This window comes from Ischnura elegans, chromosome 8 (assembly GCF_921293095.1).
Source record: "Ischnura elegans chromosome 8, ioIscEleg1.1, whole genome shotgun sequence".
NCBI classification, from domain to species: domain Eukaryota; kingdom Metazoa; phylum Arthropoda; class Insecta; order Odonata; family Coenagrionidae; genus Ischnura; species Ischnura elegans.
Window position 1 is genome coordinate 61,189,252 of NC_060253.1, and position 20,862 is coordinate 61,210,113.

The window sequence follows — 20,862 nt, forward strand, 5'->3', positions numbered from 1 at the left end:
GCGTGCACCATTCAAAATTTCCACAATAACCAAATTCACACGCAATGCCTTAGCCATTAGTGAGCAGTTGCTAGGTTGTACTTCGGACCAATTTTCGGAGAGTCTTGCAATATTATAGGGCATTATGCAACAGAATTGCAACCGTAATTGACACTTCTCTAGCGCGAAACATCATTAATGGCCAAATTAAGAGGAACCAAAGGTAACATTTTCCCTAAGGAGCATGATTTTTACGTGTTTTAAACTTTTTACCAAAAGTAATTGAGTTCATGGGTACTATAAAAGATAATAATCGGAACTAAGCCGGCTTAGTAAACCAACGTTTGCATGGAGACCCATGGGTAGTTTAAAACATTAATTCAAGGCAAGGTTAGATACTTTTAAATCGCAATTTCCAAGTTCCTAAACAAAATCACCTGAGAGCTTTACGTCACTATAGTTTTCAGAAAGAAAAATTCTGAAATTTATTTTAAACGCCTTTCTCATGTGCAGCAAAGTATTTGGTCATTTAATTGCTATAGTCTATTCAACTTTCTGTAGTCAATTGCTATAGTTAATAATGTCTATTCAACTTTCCAGAATTAAAAGAATTAGAAGGCTATTGCCGAAAAAAGGATACGGACATAGCCGACAAGGAGTTTGGTATTGTATTTAGAGGAGCTAACTAACAGTTAAGGTCGTTTGCGCCATGAAGGAAGGGTGGAAGGAAGGAAACCGGTGTCGGCATTAGCCTACTCTTTACGAAAGGTGTCAAGGTAAAGACGGCTTGTTACACTACCCGATGGACGGAGTGTTGTGCTTGAATTGCCGTCCCTAAAGTACGAAAGCACGGGTCGGGATTTGAAATCAGCCCAAATGTAATTACGTAATGAGTAACCAGCAGTCCATTCGACAAACCAGCCAAATCCCTCTTCTTGATATGCAAGGAGAAGACTAGAATTACCTATTTAAATAATAACACATGAAATAGAATAACTAGGTTATCCTGAAAAGGTTAACTTTGATAGAATTAGTAAGAGTACTAAAAGGAAATTCCGATTTTGTTGAGGAGTAATCTACATCTACATAATACCCCGCGAGCCGCCTAAAAGGCGTGTGGCAGGGGGTGTTAGGACACCAGCCGTTTACAACTGAAAAAAAAAATGAAGTGCTCTTACGAGGTTGGGACTAGCGATTATTAAAGTGGTTGGGTTATTATGGTTAGTGGAAAGTTATTATGGTTCGGGGGAAAAACGAATTCCCATATCTATCCGTTCGGCAAAATATCTCTCGTAATTTATCGCTTCTATCGGACCTGGAAATATAGTGTGGCTCTAATATTATGTTCTCTGTGTCACTCTTAAAGATATCCATTCTCAATTGTTCAAGCAATCCAAGCCTAGCGCGCAGCCTCCGAGTCTCCAACGGCTCCCAACCTAATTCGCTTAACATCTGGGTAACACTGTTTGTACGCCCGTAGCAGTTTTTGACGAAACGCGCAGCCTTCCTTTGTATTTTATTCAGTTCGCGGATTAAGTCTTTCTGTACCGGATCCCATACGCTCGCTGCATATTCAAGGTGCGGTCGGACGAGAGCGAAATAGCACCTTTCTTTTACTTTCTCATTGATGATGAAGTAAGCATGCATTCTAAGAATTTCTGATAGTTATGGTTTTAAAAAAGTTGTTTTAATCATGCTCGTTCGTCATATTTTCCAAAATATAACTGATAACTTCAGGCTGAACTATGGAAAAAAGAAAGAATATAACATTGTTAGTTTCAATTGATGCGTACAAGTGAACCTAACATGGTTAAATTTTCGTCGTATTTCCATCCTGAAAACGGAAAAAAACCTAATTAAATCCAAATGGATAAAGAAAATACGACGACTTTCAAAACTTCGTAATATAGACACTCCAAATACAAAGAACTATAGGAGGGAATAAAAATTCAGAATGGAAAAAATTGGAAAAACAATTGACGTTCGCATGTGATGATTTCCAAAGAAACCGGAAAATGTCTTCACTTAACCTTCACTTACTTAAGCTTTATCGCCCGAGGAATAAAATGAGAAAGAGAATAAAATTTACCTCAACTTTCTATCTTGCTATTTCCTTATTAGCGACTCTATGGCAATCCCTAATTAGCTACTCAAGGACGCGACAAAGCGGGAGTAAACATGAAAGGTTACCTCCCACGGAAAACGTTCAAAATCCTTAAAAGAAGGAAGGTCGTTTTTTCCCAGCGTTACTCAGAAATCCTACCTACTATTATCCCTTTTCCTTTGAGAACATGAGGCTAGAGACTTTTCTAGTGAATCATCTCCTAACGACCATACTGAAAAAAGCCGTCACAAACAGACAACTGGTCGAAATTCCAGTAAAATAATATTTATTAAAAGAAATTAATGTAGTTAAATATTTTTTATTCTAGGAAATAAAATTACTTTTATTCATGGCCACCCCCAGGGAGCCAGTTGGGAGCGATGGCGAAGTTATTTTTTTTTTAATTTCAGGGGAAGGTGAAAAATTTGGGAGCATTAAGAATTCTTTAAAATTCACACCATGCCTCGTGTGGACGGAGGAAATGTTTGCGCCAGCGTTTGGGGGAGAAGGGATAGGGCCTCCTTTTCTTTTATTATTTTGAAAATGGGATCATAAGTGCAAAAATATATAAATGTCTTTGCTCTTATAAACCTTAATTACGCTGTCAAAGTGGTATCGTTGAAAATATTTTTTGATACTACACCCCAGACATCAATAAAAACATAGCTTCAACGAAGCAAGCATTATCAGCGAAGATAGATCTGTGTGTTGATGAGAGTCCTCGTCGTATCAAGTAAGAATTTGTGAGATAAGCTTGTATTGAGGTGAGAATACATAGAATAGTTGGGGTATAGCTCGTAGGAAGTGAAAGATTGACATGGGTTGGTAGGTTGCCGTGATAAAAAATTCTACCGCACCGGGAATCGGACCTTTGGCTTTTTTCTTGTGGATATTCATGCGAATTTTACGACCGTTTACGCGGCAGAGTTAAGATAACACACATTGCCGCCATGTGCGGCTTAAGCGCAGGTTTGAGGCTCTCAATCAGTTGTGGTCTCATGTATTTTTGTCATCTTGCATGGACCGCAAAAATTTAGTGCAATGAAAAATCAAAAACCTGATTAGAGGAGTGGTCTGCGCAGTGTCGCGGAATGCTAAAGGTCGGTGGTTTTATTCCCGGTCTAGGGGGATTTTATCTGATGGAAATTCATGTACATTTCACTGCCGTTCACGCGGTAGGCATTGAAATATTACACATACCGCCATACGCTACTTTAGCGCAGGTTTGAGGCTCTCAACCAGCTATAGTTGAAGTCTTTTCTCCCTCGCGTTCCTATGTTGTAAGGGCCAAACACTTATGACCATGAATCTCGGTACAATTGCCTTCAGAAAGTAGGAACCTGATTAGCGGGGAGTCTGCACAGTGGTCTGCGCAGTGGCTCTGAAAGCGAACACTCTGTGGTTTGATTCCCGGTCCAGGGCAGTGGCGTAGTGAGCGGGGAGGTCCGGATGGTCCGTGCCGTATTATAAAAACGAATTATAAAAACACATTTATACTAGCTTCATAAATGAAAAAAAAATATTGAAAAATCATGAATTTACAAAAGATTTATTTGACTAATGAAGTGTTTTTGATTATGAAAAGTGTTAAAATTATCTTAAAACCCTCTACTCAGTACCCCGTTTTTTTATATTTCCCCCCTGGTTTCGGACCCTCCCTCCCCTCCCCCCCCCCCCCCCCCCCCCCGAACGATATTCCTGACCCAATGGTCCAGGGAAATTTCTTCTGATTGCAATCCCAAGAAAATGAAATTTTATTTGAACAAAATACTTAAGGTTTTGAACGTAGGTTTTCGCAGCGAGGGGCATCGTTGATAATGGCTTCCGGGTGCAGCTGCGTGTTGCGCTTTGTCGTGCAAGCTTTCGCGACCGTTGCGGGACGCATCATCAGGCGATGAATGAAATTACGGAAATCGGAGGTCAATTAATATACTGGGATGGGGGAGGTGGACGAGTATATTAATTGACCTCCGATTTCCGTAATTTCATTCATCGCCTGATGATGCGTCCTGCAACGGTTGCGAAAGCTTGCACGACAAAGCGCAACACGCAGCTGCACCCGGAAGCCATTATCAACGAAAAATACTTAAGGGCATAAATTAAGTTGTATACTATTACTCTATACTCGAGATGACACGCTCTCTAATCTACATCAGTGATCGATTTACCTCGTGAGATACCTTCAAACATGAAATAATACCCAGGTTAATCTTAATCCTAATCACCTCGAAAATCAAAGTTCACTTTAAAATGACATCGAAAAATGAAGTCTTTCCTCAAATGTTGAAGGGATTTTTTTCTGATTGGTACCACTAATATTCCTCAGCATTAGATTTCACAATGCTATTTTATGAATTTCGAAGAGGCTTTCCTGGGGATTGCCAGGACTCAATATGCTCCGATTCTGCCGCATCTGACGTCACTAAATACGGCTTGATAGGGCCAGAGCATTTGGATATTCACAATAATAGCGCAGGATAAGACCTCTAGGATGTACGAGGAAGGGAATGAGAAAAGAAAATTGTAGTTTGGAAGGAATAAAGATGTTTTGGAAGAAACAATTTTCTGATGTTGCAGAAGGTATGGAATACAAATCCTACCACGTTTGGACACAAATCCTTTGTCAGATTAAGTAATGAAATTTTTGTGTAGGTTTAGGATGTAATATAGAAAAGTTGACTTTTCATTTATACTTGTGTATATTTTTGATTTTAGACAACATTTTCTTATATTATTTCTCTTTTAAAAATATATCATTTTTTATAAATTTGTAACTTCATGAAAACATTATAAGGCTACTTCTTTGCAACCTAACTCGATAATACCATTTACAAAGATCAGGCAAAGATCGGTCAGATAAAATTTTCAGACATGTGTTGTCTGTTACATCATATCTTATACGAATTGCGTCTATCAGAGGGTTAATAATTCCGCGCGAAGCTATGCAATCGTGCAGCATCTCACCTTCCCAACTCCTCTCCACATTCGACTGTTTTCCATCCAGAAGTTGGTCGCGATGTTCCTGGCGCTGCCTCCATTCTCGGCAACACTCTTGCCCTATCCGACTCTTCATCTCCGAAAAAACGATCGTATCCCGTAGCAGCCAGCCGGTAGACTCTTGGGCCCCATTCGACTCCTCCAAACTCGGAGGGACACGCAAAGCGTCGGAAGTCGCGCGGAATAATTACCGCCAAAACGGGAGTTCAAAATGTACGCAGAAGCGAGGGGAAGGGAGGTGAAAGATTGAGGGAAATTATGGACGCAGTTCCTCTCTAGAAGGTATCGAGAAGAGGGTTAAGGGGAAGAGGTACAGCCAATAGAATGGGAGGAAGGAATACACAGGCAGAAACAATGGTCTGGAGTGGCAGAGAGTTTGGCTTTCCTCGTTTGCATTTTGGAACCTAAATGAACAGGCCTCTCCAACTTCACACTCAAGAGAGAGCTGGATATGCATTTTTCTTCCCCTACAAAAATGCATACTATTTTCCTCTATCATACCAAGTTGCGCTCAAAAATGTTAATTTCTTCTCAAGCTTCGTCGTTCTGCAATATTAAAATAATGATTTTTGAGCATAAGAATGGCGGAAATGTTCAGAGAGTAAGTACACAAATATTTTCACATGTTAAAGAGCCTTAACCCATGCTGTGTTTTTATGGAAGTGAAGCTGCATTCATTAACCTAGAAAATTGGACATTTTCTGAGAGTAAATATATTTGTGATCCACCCACTCAAAAAACGGCAAAACAATCGCAAGATTAAAGGTTAATTGCAAGTTGAAAGCTCTGTCTCAGGAAAGTTGGTGAAAAACAGCAAATATAGTTGCGAAATAATCGCAAATAACCAGCAAATATATCTTATCTAGTCCGTTTGCCATGGTAACTTCATTTTTGCCATTTCCATTTCATTATACATTTTTCATTGCAGTAATAATTACTATCAATTGAACCGTCAGCTTTTCCAAAGTCTCTGTCAGCTTTCTCACTAAATCCACAGAGCTATATTATTCAAAGGTTAATCTCATCATGTCGATCTTTCAGCGCAGTACCATCGCAACAAATCTGATTTTCAATCCTTATCGCATCTCCTCTATACCTCATTAACATGCGTATTAAAGAGGCAGGAGAGGAATATCATTCCTGCCGTACATTCGACGCCAATTACGTTACAAATTTAAAAAAGATTTTACTGAATTGCAAGCCGTTCATGCCTATAAATTGCAAACTACCACTGTACATAAAAATGGTAAATTCCACGTTTTATCACGTCGTGTAAACGAAACTAGTATGCGACACAAATTGAATTGTTTTTTCGAATAAAGCAACTGAAATTTTTAGAACTGAGCTGTCATCAAGGAATGCCTACAGTTCTTGATTTCTGCAGTCACATATTAATTAATTAAATATTTCGTGTAAAATTACAAGGTATTCATAAAATAGGACTCTTGTTTCGATTTTCAACCTTAAAAATTGAAAAAAAAGATTCATAATGTGTTTATCAAAAGGCCTTAGGGTGAGAAATGTTTTCATTTAATACATTTTTCGTAAGCTTAACCGTAAAACAGGAAACAAGAATTTAGAGCTAAAACGGGAAAAATTTATGATTCAATTCCACAGGAAACATTGTGATCTAATAAAAGTAGATATAAATTCCTTAATTTGCTCATAAAAAAGGTAAATTTGAAAGCATAAAACATCAATTAGTCAAAACTAGGTGTCACAAACGAGGAATTCACATAACTGAGAGTTTTAATTGGCTGAATGCAAAAAATAGAAATACAATCGAAATGATTGCTATGAAAATGGCCTTCTTTATGACGAAAAAGAGGGGAGGAGCATAAAAAAACTATTATATATTATTGGCTGGTACGTTGTATCATGCACCATATCCTGGTGCGGGAAGTTGTTCGGCATTCGAGTATTCATGCTTCATTTTTCAGTTTCATCGCATAGAGCCATTGACTGCTTTCTGCTGCTAAGTCTCGGAACTACGAGAGATAAAAATACTGCACAAAACTGAAGTACGCATTCGCGATTTTTACCTTTGCGAAAAAAATGATTCGGATCGATTTAGCTCGCCGATTCTTAGAATAAAAATATGAGAATACAATCAAAAACCAAAATTCACTATACGTAAGCACACAGCATATGGTTAGCACACTGTTTGAAGCTGTTTTTCTGCCATTTCCCCAGCTGGTTGCTCCATACTGAGTTACGAGGTGTAAAATGACGGTCATTGAATAAATTTTTCGGTATTATTATACCAAAAGATCATTCTATATTCGTGCTTTGACTTTTTCAATCGCCTGATACGGGGAAGAAACCCACGCTTCTAAAATCACTGAAATATGATAAGGCTGCTGAAATTCTATCATAACGTGCTGATTCCGTGTTGTTACTACGCTTGAATCAATTCTTCGTAGGGTTAAAGTGAAGTTGAAGACTAGTATAGTGTATCTACATTACCTTCAATGCAGAGGAATCATTGAGATAACTAATCGTCTCAATCATTTTAATTTTTTACAAAATTTTAATATAAAAAATGGATAAGTAAAAATAAAACGCGACGACCAATCAACAAAAGTAAACAAGATTTTTTTACTCAATTAATTGCATGAGCTCTTCGTCCAAGGCTCCATATAAACCGCCAAAGTTATACCTTTGATTTTGATTATGCTACACGTATTTTTCAACCCCTTCACGTATGTATAACCGTTGGTTATTTTACGCTAATATTTGAAAACGCTTAATTGTTGAATAAATCATTGCGTCCCAATCATTTTTCATCACTTAAATTGATAAGCTTACGCGAGAGAAAAATAAAAATTCACAATTATCAACTTGGAAACATTTTTCGCTCACCGTCAGATGGAATGCGTCATCGAAATCATGCCTCCAGCGGGGAAAAAATAAGCAACAAACTAAATTACGATGGGAATTAATTAGCATAAAACAGGTGGACACATGGAGGAGAGCGAACGAGGTGGATGTATAAAAAGAGATATATAACCGCATATACGAACGCTCGCTCTCGGAATGATAAATAAAAAATGAGATTTCCACGGTATAAATCGGCGCACGGCATTCAAAATTTAAAATCCTCTGCCGCATGTAAAGTACATTGGACAGTAGAATTTTATGCGGCATTTTAAATATCCACTTCGTAACGTTCCTCGTCTAATTCATAAGTGAATGTGTATAGAGAAAATTTTCTAGAGATATCAAAAAGTACCTAACGAAAAATTTGCATAAGACAGAATGGAAGGTTATTCTATCAATGCTATAGTAAATTCACACAAAGGACAAAATCATTCATTTAACATCTTTGATTTCAGAAATTATGAATAAAGCGTAGATAAAACGCTGATTCTGGCATTTAGAAGAGCTTAAAAGTATTTACTTATTCCCGCATATCCGTGCTGCAGAACATTTCAGTCTTCTCTTTTCATTCCTTACACAAACCTTAATAATGAGACTTCTTCTATATCCATTTTTAGGATGAAGAATATACCAAGTTGATTCATTTCATATAATTAAGTTATACAAATTTATACCGAATAAGATTGAACACTATTCACATAATAATTGCTGTTTATCTCTTGTTCTCCCTCGCCTCCCATTGTCACTCAAAAAGCTCATACCATGATTTATTTCTCATTTTGGGCTCACCTCCTCCATACTTTTAGTTGCACTATTTCAATATTAAGGGTCTTTTTTAATCCTGAAATATAGCTATGTATTGTTCATATCTACTCTAGTTCTCACAAATTTGCTCAACGAATTAAATTTATTTCATTAAATAATTAACCACATAAGTTGTTTCTCTACACTCTCAAATTATTTTGTTCCTCCAACACTTTTTTGTTTCGCGAACGGAAGCATTCTCTGCATGGGTTATTTTCTTTATGAAACACATCTCACCAAGTAAATTCAGTTAAGTTAACGCGTCTTGAAAGCAGACTCCTTGCATCAGTCAGTCTTCCACAGAAATCCTAAAATAGCAATAAATAAATCCTGTATTATTCTTCTCTTTTAAATCGGATAGTTATCGGATTCTTTACACGTTGATTTCCAAAGCCGAGGCATAATACCTACATTTTCATTGCCTATGCTAGTGATACTTAAATGATAACCAGATAGGAATACATAATAGAGCGAGATGAATGTGCACCAAGAAGGTATATTTGGATTTATTTTTTATTTCAGTTTAGTTGGTGATTCGTACATGCCAGCATAGCACTAAAAACTTCTGAGCTTCTGTAAAACTAAGCATGCGGGAGCTATTTTAAAAGGCTAATTTACAACTAGAATCTTTCGCTCTCCAAAAATGCGCAAAAAACTTCTGCTTTTTCAAAAAAATCTTTCTTTCATTCTGCATGAATGCACATAGCAGGAACAGTAATTCTTGCATTATCATTGTTTTCTCTTTAATTGAATTAAATTTACGTCTGCAAAATCTCACTGCACCCATTACGTATGTTCTCTCTATAATTGTGTTATTATTCCAGATTCAGTTTGGTAAGCGATACCTGGAAGCCAACTCAGCGTACTATTCAGCATCCGACAGCAATTAAAACAGGGAAATTCAGGGAAAAAATTTTCCGCCCTCTACAAATGCAAAAACACACGGATAACTTCATAAATTCTTTCCTTCCGTCTCTATAATTACAATGCCAGGAACAATGAAACCTCCGCGCTACAAAAACAGCTCGAGGCGAGGAAAAAGCTCGCAGAAAATTTTAACCTTAGCTGAACGCCGTGAAGTAGTAGCGAGAGGAATCTAAGTCAGGCATGATGTGAGAATGATTGAATTAAAAAAACTATGCAATAAAAAGAGTAAGAATTATAAGCATACACGGTTGAATGGTAGCGTGGATTATTTTTCCGGATACAACTCCAAGACTCCCTGTCCAAACCCACTTAGTTCTTAACCCCACTGAGAGATAAAAACACAACCGCAACCCTCGCCTCTGGGGAGTGGTACGAAAGCATGTTTCTTTTCATAAGAACTCCTTACATTTCCCCTCTCCAATGTTCCATTATATTCCCGAACTCTACCTCCTCCCAACTCACTTTACCCTTGTCCTTAGCTCTCTCGAGTTCCCCTCCGTAAAGAATAAAAAAAGAACCTTCCGTTATCAAGGAAGCAAAGAGCGTGTTTATACTCTGCGGCAAGGAAAAGTCAAAAAGGAAGGCAAAAAAGCACGAGGCACATCTCTTTATTCTTTTGCGCGCACTTTACTTTTATAATTAACTCCACGATACATAGTGTGATGGCTTGGGTGGAAATACTTAAAATAGTGGAGGAGAGAGGGTTAAGAATTCTTTATCTTTTGAGTCTTCTCGGACATAACAAGTCGCGTTGAATTTCATCCCATTCCAAAGAAAATAGAGTTCGCTTGGGGTAAATTTGTAATTTAAGTATCGAGTTATCAAATACGAGTAAAAATCTTTTCTTGACTGTTTAAAGAGATTTTTGTTTGGTGTTGCAGTCTACCGTGTCAATTTTTTTACAATGTTCTCAGTTGCTATTTATACGCCTCATTCAAAAGTTAAAGATCATATACCATAAGTGATAATTTTCATTTTTAAACTTTCGTTGACTCTACCGAGAATTAATAGAATTATTGAATAAGCAATTTAATCTACCTCGAACAACTACTCTATTTCAATTTTTATGCTATTTGGGTAAAGGGACAAATTCGATAGTTAGGTACTTGATATTATTATTTTGTCATCACTAATATACAACATTTCTTAGGTAACGTCCTCCTACCCAATGATAATATAGATAACTGGAGGCCTAAATAACCTAATATAATAATTTTACATTCATTACCACTGTATCACAAAACTGATAGGTAACTACCGTTCACATGTACCTACCTAATATTCTTCCATTTTCATGCGATCAACTTTAAGACGATGCATAGATCTAAAAGAATTACTTACAAAATCGTGAGACACAGCTAAAATTTCTCACCCTTGCAGAGGATCAATCATGGGAAGATTTTCATTAATTTCTTTAAATTTGTATTTAGAGTAGAGTTGAATCAACGAAAACGTTCAAAAATTCCCGCGTTAAATATTTACGGTGCTTCCATTGGACAAGGATCCAATTTGCACCGCAAAACTCGATGGAAAAACTCATTTTTTCCAGTATCCCATAACTCAAAGGGAGAAAAACGTTCTTTATGCAATATTCATGATTCGCGTGCCCTATATTCACCACTCAATGACAAAACAAACGCAAGCATTTTGTTCCAGTTCATTGATTTTAAGTTTATGCAGCTGCTGATATATTTAAATTCGAGCTACTGGTAGCCTTTTATCACGCAAAAAATGTTATAGAATAAAAAATGAATGATATATCAAGACAACTTTTTCACACTGTTTCTGGGTATCACATGCGTACCTATAAATGGCATAGTGATTTTTTAATAGCCATGGTAAGTAATGCATGATGCTTTTGGATGTTTCACGTTTATTTCGGGCTACTATGAAATATGTTTAAGGAAAATAAATATTTGCTGGACAAAAAGCAATCAAAGTCCAAAGTCCACATTCGTACAGAAACATGTCAAATATTAATTTTTTACTAGATTTACGATTCGAGACATTCATATTACTTGAATCATCTGTCAACATGATTGATACATCTTGAAATTACTATTGTTAAATTAAAATTTTGAAATTAAGTATTTACAAGTTTATCAAGGATAATAATTATATGAAGAGGTGATACCTAATGAATAAAAGACAAAAGCTTGCTTCCTTGATGCAAAAGCAGCAGTTTGTTATAAACTTGCAGCATTGAAATCAATTGCTTTGTGCTTATAAAAGCTCACGGTTAAAACTATTCCGCTGTATAGTAGTAATTTTTTTCTTTTCCATATGAAAGTATCAGCATGAATAATTTTTTCCAAGCATAATCAATCTCCCTGGCAATAAATAACTCGTTTACACGAATTAGTACATCCTAGCCATCCGATACTAGCACCCGCGGAAATTTTGTCTCTTCAAATTTATCAGTAGCAGATGAAAGAGAATGAATATGGATCAATCTATTATCATCTATGCTTCTTGTCCTCCTCCCAGATGTATCATAGAGAAAAGAAGAGTTCATACAATATGCCTTGCATATAAGTTTAAATAATTATTTTTTTCCTTATCTTGACCTCGTTTAATACTTGTTGAAATATATCTTGGAGTGTAGGTCAAATATCAATAAATCTGTACAAAGTTAAGCCCTGATGGTGGTTTTAAATGAATTATAAATTTAAATGAATAAATAAACAGACACGTTGGCTATAATTTTTTTGCATAACATACGTTGACCTACACTCCAAGAAATATTTTAACATATAAATTAAAAGTAAACTTCATTCAATTTTCAAAAAATGTATGTTTTAATTCATTATCAGTATTGAAAATAAGGTTATAAACGTTTATATACACACAGGTAAGCTCATATTTGGAAAAATTCCCAAACTTTCATTATAGTCGAGTCAATATTCTACGTCGATAGGCGGCATCATCACTGACGATTCGTTCATTGGACGAGACCTGTCGCAGCAGAATAAAAGGCAGAATATGTATAAATTCTTCATTCTTCATTAGAATGGGATTCACCATGTTTAGCCTCATAATATCGAGTCTCTTTTTTTTATTGCCATAAAACTCATATGATTGTTACACATTCATATTATATATGGAAGGGGTCACTTAGTTTTTCAAATTTAAAGGGAGAGTTGGGCAGAGAGTTGGAGACTTAATTGTTTTACATATTTGCGTTTGGTTAACGTGGAAAGACCCTTTCTGCGGTATTTTTTAATTATTGTACCCCAATTCTGCCTCATGTCGAAGCTATAACTACGGCAATAGCATCTACGTAAATATCACTTCAACTGGTGTGTTTAAATATTTTTATCAAAATTATTTCGTGAGATTAGTTATTTTTATTGTGAACAACATCAATTCTCCTCATACCATGCGTGCACAGAAGTCACGGTGACGTCAAAGTATGCGGATTGCAACAATAAAATCCGCGTTTCATCACATCCCACATACTATCGCGCACGACGCAAATATGTCACCATTTCGCATACGAATTAGTGATGAGCGGAACTTCGATATTCCAATCACTTCTTTACGTATGACTGCTACTCATCAGTAACGGTTATCCCTAACTGTGATTGCGATCACCGACGAAAATCACTCATCAAAGCAGCCTTGGTTTGTGGTGCTGCTATTGATGCCATTCCTTTTTTTCCAATTCCAATGAATGACCTTTCCGCTAAAAGAAGGAATAACCGTATTGAAAATTAGGCAAAATATTTCTTTTGAGGGAATAGTTCTGATTCTTAGTTTATATCAAGGTAATAAAGTAATTTAATGTGGTGAAGGAATTGATAAGTGGCAATAATTTTATTCTCGTCAGAATTTTTAACACATTTTATATTCAAATTGTTGGCTGTATATCACCTAAAGGTTGTCTTATTCATCATAAAAGATGAATGAGACATATTTTATTATACGTAACATTGCTGCAGTTGTAAGCAGACGAAGCTATCTTTATCGTATTCACAGTCGCAGTGATTTTGCATATTTAGTGATTTAGTCAGTGGCAGTGATGGCTTCTTCTCTTCAAGCATAGGTAGCGATAAATCGCTCACCTGGATAACCGCGGCATGGGACTTTTTTATCCCATTGACAAAATACGTTGATCCTGTCATGTTTAAGTATCATTGATGGTTTTTTTGTGGTTTGTGTGAACAAAACACATGTTTAGGAAATGTTTAATGTTTAACAGTGCTGCAAGGCGAAGCGTGTTGGTTGCAAGCTCAGACCTGCAGACGCGCCGGGCAGAGGTGACGCGGCCGGCGCTGCGTGAGTAGGCGTCCGGCGCAGTGCACAGATTATTCCCTTCTGCGCTTCAAACTGGCAGAATAAAGATATCTGTGCATCGATCCCATTCAAAATAGACTGTTATTATGCTAAATACAAAATAAATGTACAAAAAAAACTGAAATTGTATGTTTTCCCCATATGGGACAAAAAAGTCCCATCCCGCGGTTCTAGGTAAATCGTTGTTTTTCTCGTGAACCAAACATCGCACAATGTTTTCGATAAAACCATTCGACATAGCATACAAAAAGAGTAATTTTCAGTAAATTTCAAAGGGATCAAACCACTAGTGCATGTATGGCAAACATTTGCAAAGGGCGATGGGACAAAAAAGTCCCGTCCGCGGTTCTAGTGTTAAACTAATTTTAACACTCTCCATAATCGAAAATACTTCATTTGCTAAATAAATATATTGTAAATTAATGATTTTTCAATATTTTGTTTTCTTTTATGAAGGAACATAATTGTGTTCTTTCATTTCGGGGAGGGACCAGACCCCCCGGATCACCTCCCCCCTGTCTACGTCACTCGTGGTGCCCGTATCGCACAATCGAGGCGCAGCCTCAGCTTTAACTAAATTTTCAGGAAAATCAATAGTGAGGGCATGCAAATGATTCAATTCAACTTTGAGCATTTTCATCCGCTCAAAGTAAGATAAAAATGCAATTGAAATCGGAGAGAGAGAGAGAGAGACCAACAAATTCCACCGCTGCACTCTCGGATCAAAATGGGAGAGCCGGCAGCGCGTTAGGTAAACACGGAATATTTTTGCCTTCGGGGGAAACTCTCGGCAGCAAAAATTTTTGGAACCAAAAACCTATCACATCTGTTAGCTTGTTGCTCCCTTAACTGTTGCTTCCGCCCAGATTCCCCGCTCGGGAAAACCGCATAAATTTCCGCTGGCATCGGCACGCGCCCTAATTAATGGCTCTATTTGTTCTCTTCAGGCGAAATAACGTGCGCTACTGCGAAACAGTGGCAATCACGCGACCGGAATCGTTGGATGCATTATCTTTTTGTTCCGATTCGAATTGAGATGCAAAAAATGCATCGAAATGATAAAGGAGACTGGCTAATTGCGGATGGATGGATTTGACAGGGAAGGTCAGTAATATTTCTGCTCCAGATAATACCAGGTGTGCTAAAACGGTGAGGAAAAAAGTTCGAAACTGGGCGGCTGGAAATGTTTATTGGATTCGCGAAAAATCTTTCGTGAAAATGGATTGGATTTTGCCCGCGGAGGTGGTGAAACAAATCAATAGCTCTCCACAGTGAGACAGAATGATAGACATTATCTACGTAATCTCTACGACTGATACTCCGCACGATACTGGTATGATAAGCGGGTAACAAAAGGAATTTAGGTATTTAAAGTGAATTTGAAATAAAATTCACACCAAATCCATCAGTACTTTTAGAAAACATGTCAGTCAAAGTTTTTGACAAACATTTTAGAAAATCCTCAGAAGAAATGGGTAAAAATACTTGCAATATCTACCTATATTAACCACTAAGTTTTACGACCGAGTCATTCCTGTTTTCCACAGAAAACATTGCAAAATTAAAAAATGAATATGCAACGAATCACTTTTCCATAAATAAAGGGAGAAGTAAGTAATTTCTATTGTGTCTATACAGCGTGTTAATTAAAACCCATTGATGATTAATCATAAATACTCGAATTAAATAAATTTTAGAAGGAATAAATATTTTTAATTAATAACGGCCATTAATTAAACAATTGTTACAAATAAACTCAAATTTTAAACTCCATAGAACAATTCAACTAACTTTTTATTACATATTTCTGTGGCTGCTAATAATCACCAGTCGAATCCGATGAATTGTTCAGTCGTAGATAAAGCCATTCATAGGCATTTATACTACTAGCATCATTATATGATGGGATTTTAGAATTGAAATGATTGCAGAATTGTGTATCAATGACTCTATGGCTAATATTTCTCCTGAAAATATGACAATGAAATAACAAAGGATATGTAAAATTATCACAAAAAAATAAACTCAACTGGACAGCTGGAAATATTTATTGGATCCTCCAAAATTCCTCCCCGAGAATGGGTTTTGATTTGGCATGAAGATAAAATGAAGAGAAACGCAAATCCTCCAAAATTATGAACTACTTTTAGTGAGGGCAATTTGATCTCGACGTCTTTCACCGCTCTTTTAGTTGTGTATGATTAATAAGCCACTTATAAATGGCGATCAGCTGAAAAAATTAGCCGTTTACACCAATTTCAATTAAATGTATAATTATTCGTCCATGGGTGAGATGGTGAACTGAATTGAATACTATCCCATATCCTAGGTATTGAAGGATGCAGAGAGGGGCTAGGATTATTATAGTTATTTAGTGTAATAATTCGTTAGCCCTCCTTTGGGTATCCAATTTACACAAGATAAAATGGTAATTTTGTTCGAAGCCCCACTACTGCTGAGTGACCGAGCCACCTAATCCTATCCTGGATCCGCCACGGACCCCAAAGTTAGGAATGTTCAGCTGCTTGTAACCTTGATAATAACGGAAATAAAATCAGAATAATTACTGAGCTTCCGATTATACATTGAAAACATTAGTCGCAATGGAAACAGCTCCGATTATGCATCGAAAAACTTGCTCGAAATGGTCTCAAAATGGTTGCATCTGAAACAATTTTTCATCGTCACGTAGTCATGGATACACCTCGTAATTTACAATTCCTATACAATAGTTTTCCTGTGGTAGTTTGAGACGAGTGGAATCTCGGGGAAAACAAATGACTGGCGAGAATCGTACAGAAAGGAGGAAAACATTAAAAAGACTTCGGAGCATGGGAACAAGTCGGGAAGGGAGCGCCCGGAAAGAGGGGTAGAAAAGGTAAGAAGGAAGGAAACCTAAAATAAAAACGACAAAATCACATAAATTTGAACGAAAAAAAAAAGAAAAAAAAATTCTCTCCGTTTTCTTTCTCAAGAGGGAGGAAGGAAATGAAAAAAAGAAAAGAAACCCCATGCGCAAGCATCCATACACTCTCGCGTTCCAATTCGCGAAAGGCAATTCGCGCAGCGAAGGAAGCAGTGCACGCAAGGGGCAAAACAAAAAAAAATCGAGCGAAAATTTTTGCCCACCACACAGTATTCCGCAGGATTTTCCCCAACCCGTGTTGTTAAAAGGGCTTACTGGCGAACAAATTTACGAGTGTTGAGTGTAAAAAAAAAAGATTTAAATGCTAATTCGTTGCGCCACTGAGGGGGGGGGGATGAGGTGGTGGGGAATATAAAAACAAATGAAAACAAAAAAGCGTAGCCGACGACCAAGGAATGCCGGGTGAGAACAGGGGAGGAAGAGGAAAAAGTTCCCGCGGACTGACGCAGTCATCCCCCGTGGGCTGAAAGTGAAAGGGACGGTGCCCTGACGAAATATAATTCCAGTTTTTAATTTTACAACTTCATCAAAATATAACAAGTTTATGCGCTAATTCGGTTAAAAAAACACAAATCTCGTTTCTACATGCAAAAGGGACGAGTCCCTGGTGAAAGTATGGACCACACGTGCGATTATTTCGTCCTGAGGTGTATTTTTTCTCCTTTTCTTTACTGATTTCATATTATTTTAGAGAGAAAAGGGACTATATAAGCATTTCGCCGCTCATTATCACGTTGTTTTCTGAATACTTTCAATCATGGGCACTCTAGCGAGAACAGTGCATTAGCAGTAATCTTGATACCCTGATGTGACACCGTACTCTTTTCTCTCCTGGTTAGGATATTAGGAGGGCTAAAACTATATTCGGTTGTATAGGGTGTTGCAGAAGGAATCTGCAATACTTCAGAAGGTGTTGGGTGTGAAAATTTTAAGCAATTTTTGTCCCTAAACATGGGGTCGCAACCCCTTACATAATGTGAAATGGCAACGCAAACATTTTGAAAGCACTTTTCAGTTAACATTAAAACGGTTTTTCTTAAGTATCAAGTTTTTCGACCCTTTAATTCAATGCTCTAGACATATAAAGACAGTAAATGATTAAAATTGGACGGATTGGATAGTACCATTATAATAATCTGAAACAATCTAAAAATGGGTGATATCGTGCAATTATATTGCTGATACTCGCCAAAATCTCTCGCTTCATTAAGCTCATAGATTAATTGTTGAATAAATTGAACGAAACTATCTTAAGTGAAAACAGCACAAGTTTCAGATCCCTTCCATCACTGTACATCACTGCACTTTCTTCTTCATTTTCATGGTAACTGCAAAATGGTAGCTATGGGATACATATCTTTCCGCTGTTTGTCACCATCTGATAACATGACATCTTTGCATTTATCATATATAATTTTGTATTTTGGGCTGTGTATAGTTTTATGCAGATATTACCACGCGACCTCGTGGTCTAATGGTAACTATTTGTTAAAATAATATACAAAACTATATCAATAGAACGAATAGTTTCAGGTTTGCTAACATACACCGAGACGTATATAAAACTATACTAGCATCGGTTGGTGGAGTTTTATATAATACGTTACACGTTCCAACCCCAGTCGTTCTTATCTCATTCTTTTTACCATTTGAACAAAGATTTTCTTCTCTCCAGTCACAACAATGCTCGCCTTCATTTCTTTCCTTTAAAGTCGTGGTATGACGGTGGGGGAGGAGCCTTAGAACGACAGAAAACAAAGGAAGAACGAAAGAGTATATAAAAATGAAAAAGCCGCTGCGCTACCCTGACGGCGGCCAACCCTCCTTTCAGACCGACGATGACCCATGGTGAGGAATGAAATAATAATGATACGTCGCTCTAAAAATATCCGTCTCTATACCCTCGAGCAGTCTCACACCATCCACGGCCGACACACTACATTTCATTCCTTACTCTTCCTTCGAAAGAAGTTGCGCGAAGCGAAGAAGAAAGAATGCTTGGTAGCCCGGCGGGGCTCCTACGAAAACAATAAAAGAAATGACGAATAAAAAGATTCCCGGCGCGAAGAGATAAAAATGATGTGGAACCAGACAGAGGCGCGGTCTTGACCACTGCGCGCTGACAGTGGGATTGAAAACACCCCACGCTGTTTTGACAATTGGATGCCGTGGAAAACTGGGTCAGCCTGGCTATTATAGGGTAGACTCGCGAAGGACCTATATGTGCGGGATATTCGTTGATTCACTTCAAGGGCGTAAGGCATACAGAAAAACCACTGAGATATCATGTAGATATTCCCTGACTTTTCCAGTCTTCAGCCTGTTGGCATAATCTACCAATTATTTTCAGTAACGGTCTTTCACCATATATTTAAGTTCGAGCAATTCATTAAAATGATAAGTCCAGAAAATGACTAATCCAGTAAAACAATATTGAAATTAAATGAATTTAGAAGATTAAGACCCACTTGCCAATATTTAATATTTATTTGGTAGACTTGAAACTGAGGAAGAAAAATTATTTCTACTATCAGCTAAGCTTGATATGAGACTATCTATGTCAAATTTTATGCATGGTTTCTTGATAAAAGGCATATTTATGGCATTATATGAAAATTACATAATTTCCTACTCCAAAATCCAATAATAAGATTTGGGATTTCTCAAGCATTAAAATTGAAAGGAGCAGAAACCTCTTCTCTTCGTTCTTTCTCTATATTCCATTTTGTTGATACTACTTTTATGCTATATGAAACCTTTAAACGTGCCATGCTTGATAGTGCATTATAAAGTCATTTATCCATGATATCATACCCAAAAATAAGACATGATAGCGTAAAGCTAAATAGTGAAATAGTGTATTTCCCATGAAATGCTTTGGTGTGAAAAATATTATTGAAACGAACGCCACGGAGCATTGGGTCATAATAATCAGAGTGCCTTGTATCACACACATACCCTTACTGCGAATTTGATGCTTCGTAAAATTTTAGTAACCTACATAATTAAGCCCTGAGGATAGTCCAATTAACCAAATTAAGATTTTTGTAGAGTCATTATTTGAGAGAACACCCAACCCAAAGAAAAGCAACCGCAATACTGTATGAAGCTCTAATTCCAGTAGTATTTTTTTCATGACTCCCTAAGTGTTGATATTTCAATACGCTTTCATTCCTTGAATCCTAAACTGAGCCAGCGCTATGATACATCTGCCATGCTTAAAAAGTTTATTAAATCAGTAGTAAAGTTTGGTAAAGTGATTTAAAAAAATTTTAATGCAAAGAATATATTTAAATGGGGAATTTTTGTTACGTAAAATAAATTTTCAACTGCTTCAGATGCTTGCTCTCACTGGATTCGAAGCCAGACCATCGGCATGGGGAATCATTCATCATGTTTACTGCAATTCCAATTTAATCATTTCATACTAAGTAAAGCACCAAGTTTTTTTCTTCCCTCAAGTCGATCCAAGTTGGGCCCCTGGGCTGATCATCTACAATACTCGCGACACTGATACATTCAGTTAAAATTTGAGCTATGATGCTATATTTTGGCCGACTTTTCACGCCCCCACTAGCGTGGCCGTTTTCTTGCAGTGGGCTTTTTTTCCAAGAAGGACGAAAATCAATATCCTTAGGTTTTTCCTTCGTTGTTCACATCTTTTTACACATGGAACCTGTAGCTTTGTTCACTTCGCATTATTTTAATCAAAATATACTTCTTTGTCTCTTTTTCAATTTTACATTAGGAATAGGTATTTCTTGTTTTATGTTTCCATTACCACTTTTTAGATTTTTTGAAGTTATGTTTTCCTGGATATCAGGTAGTTACTTATATATCACTTATTTTTTATCAGAGCGCGACCCGGGTTTCCATGAATTATCATCATCTTCAGGCGCAAATTATGATTTGATAATTCATTGAAACCCGGATAAAATTCTGATAAAAA

At 37.0% G+C, this 20,862-nt stretch overlaps 1 protein-coding gene across 3 annotated transcripts in view; it reads right to left on the reverse strand.

The window, feature by feature from the left end:
- The window catches only part of LOC124163554 (aquaporin AQPAe.a-like), a 471,658-nt gene that overhangs the window by 132,890 nt on the left and 317,906 nt on the right, over positions 1 to 20,862 (reverse strand). The window lies entirely within an intron of this gene.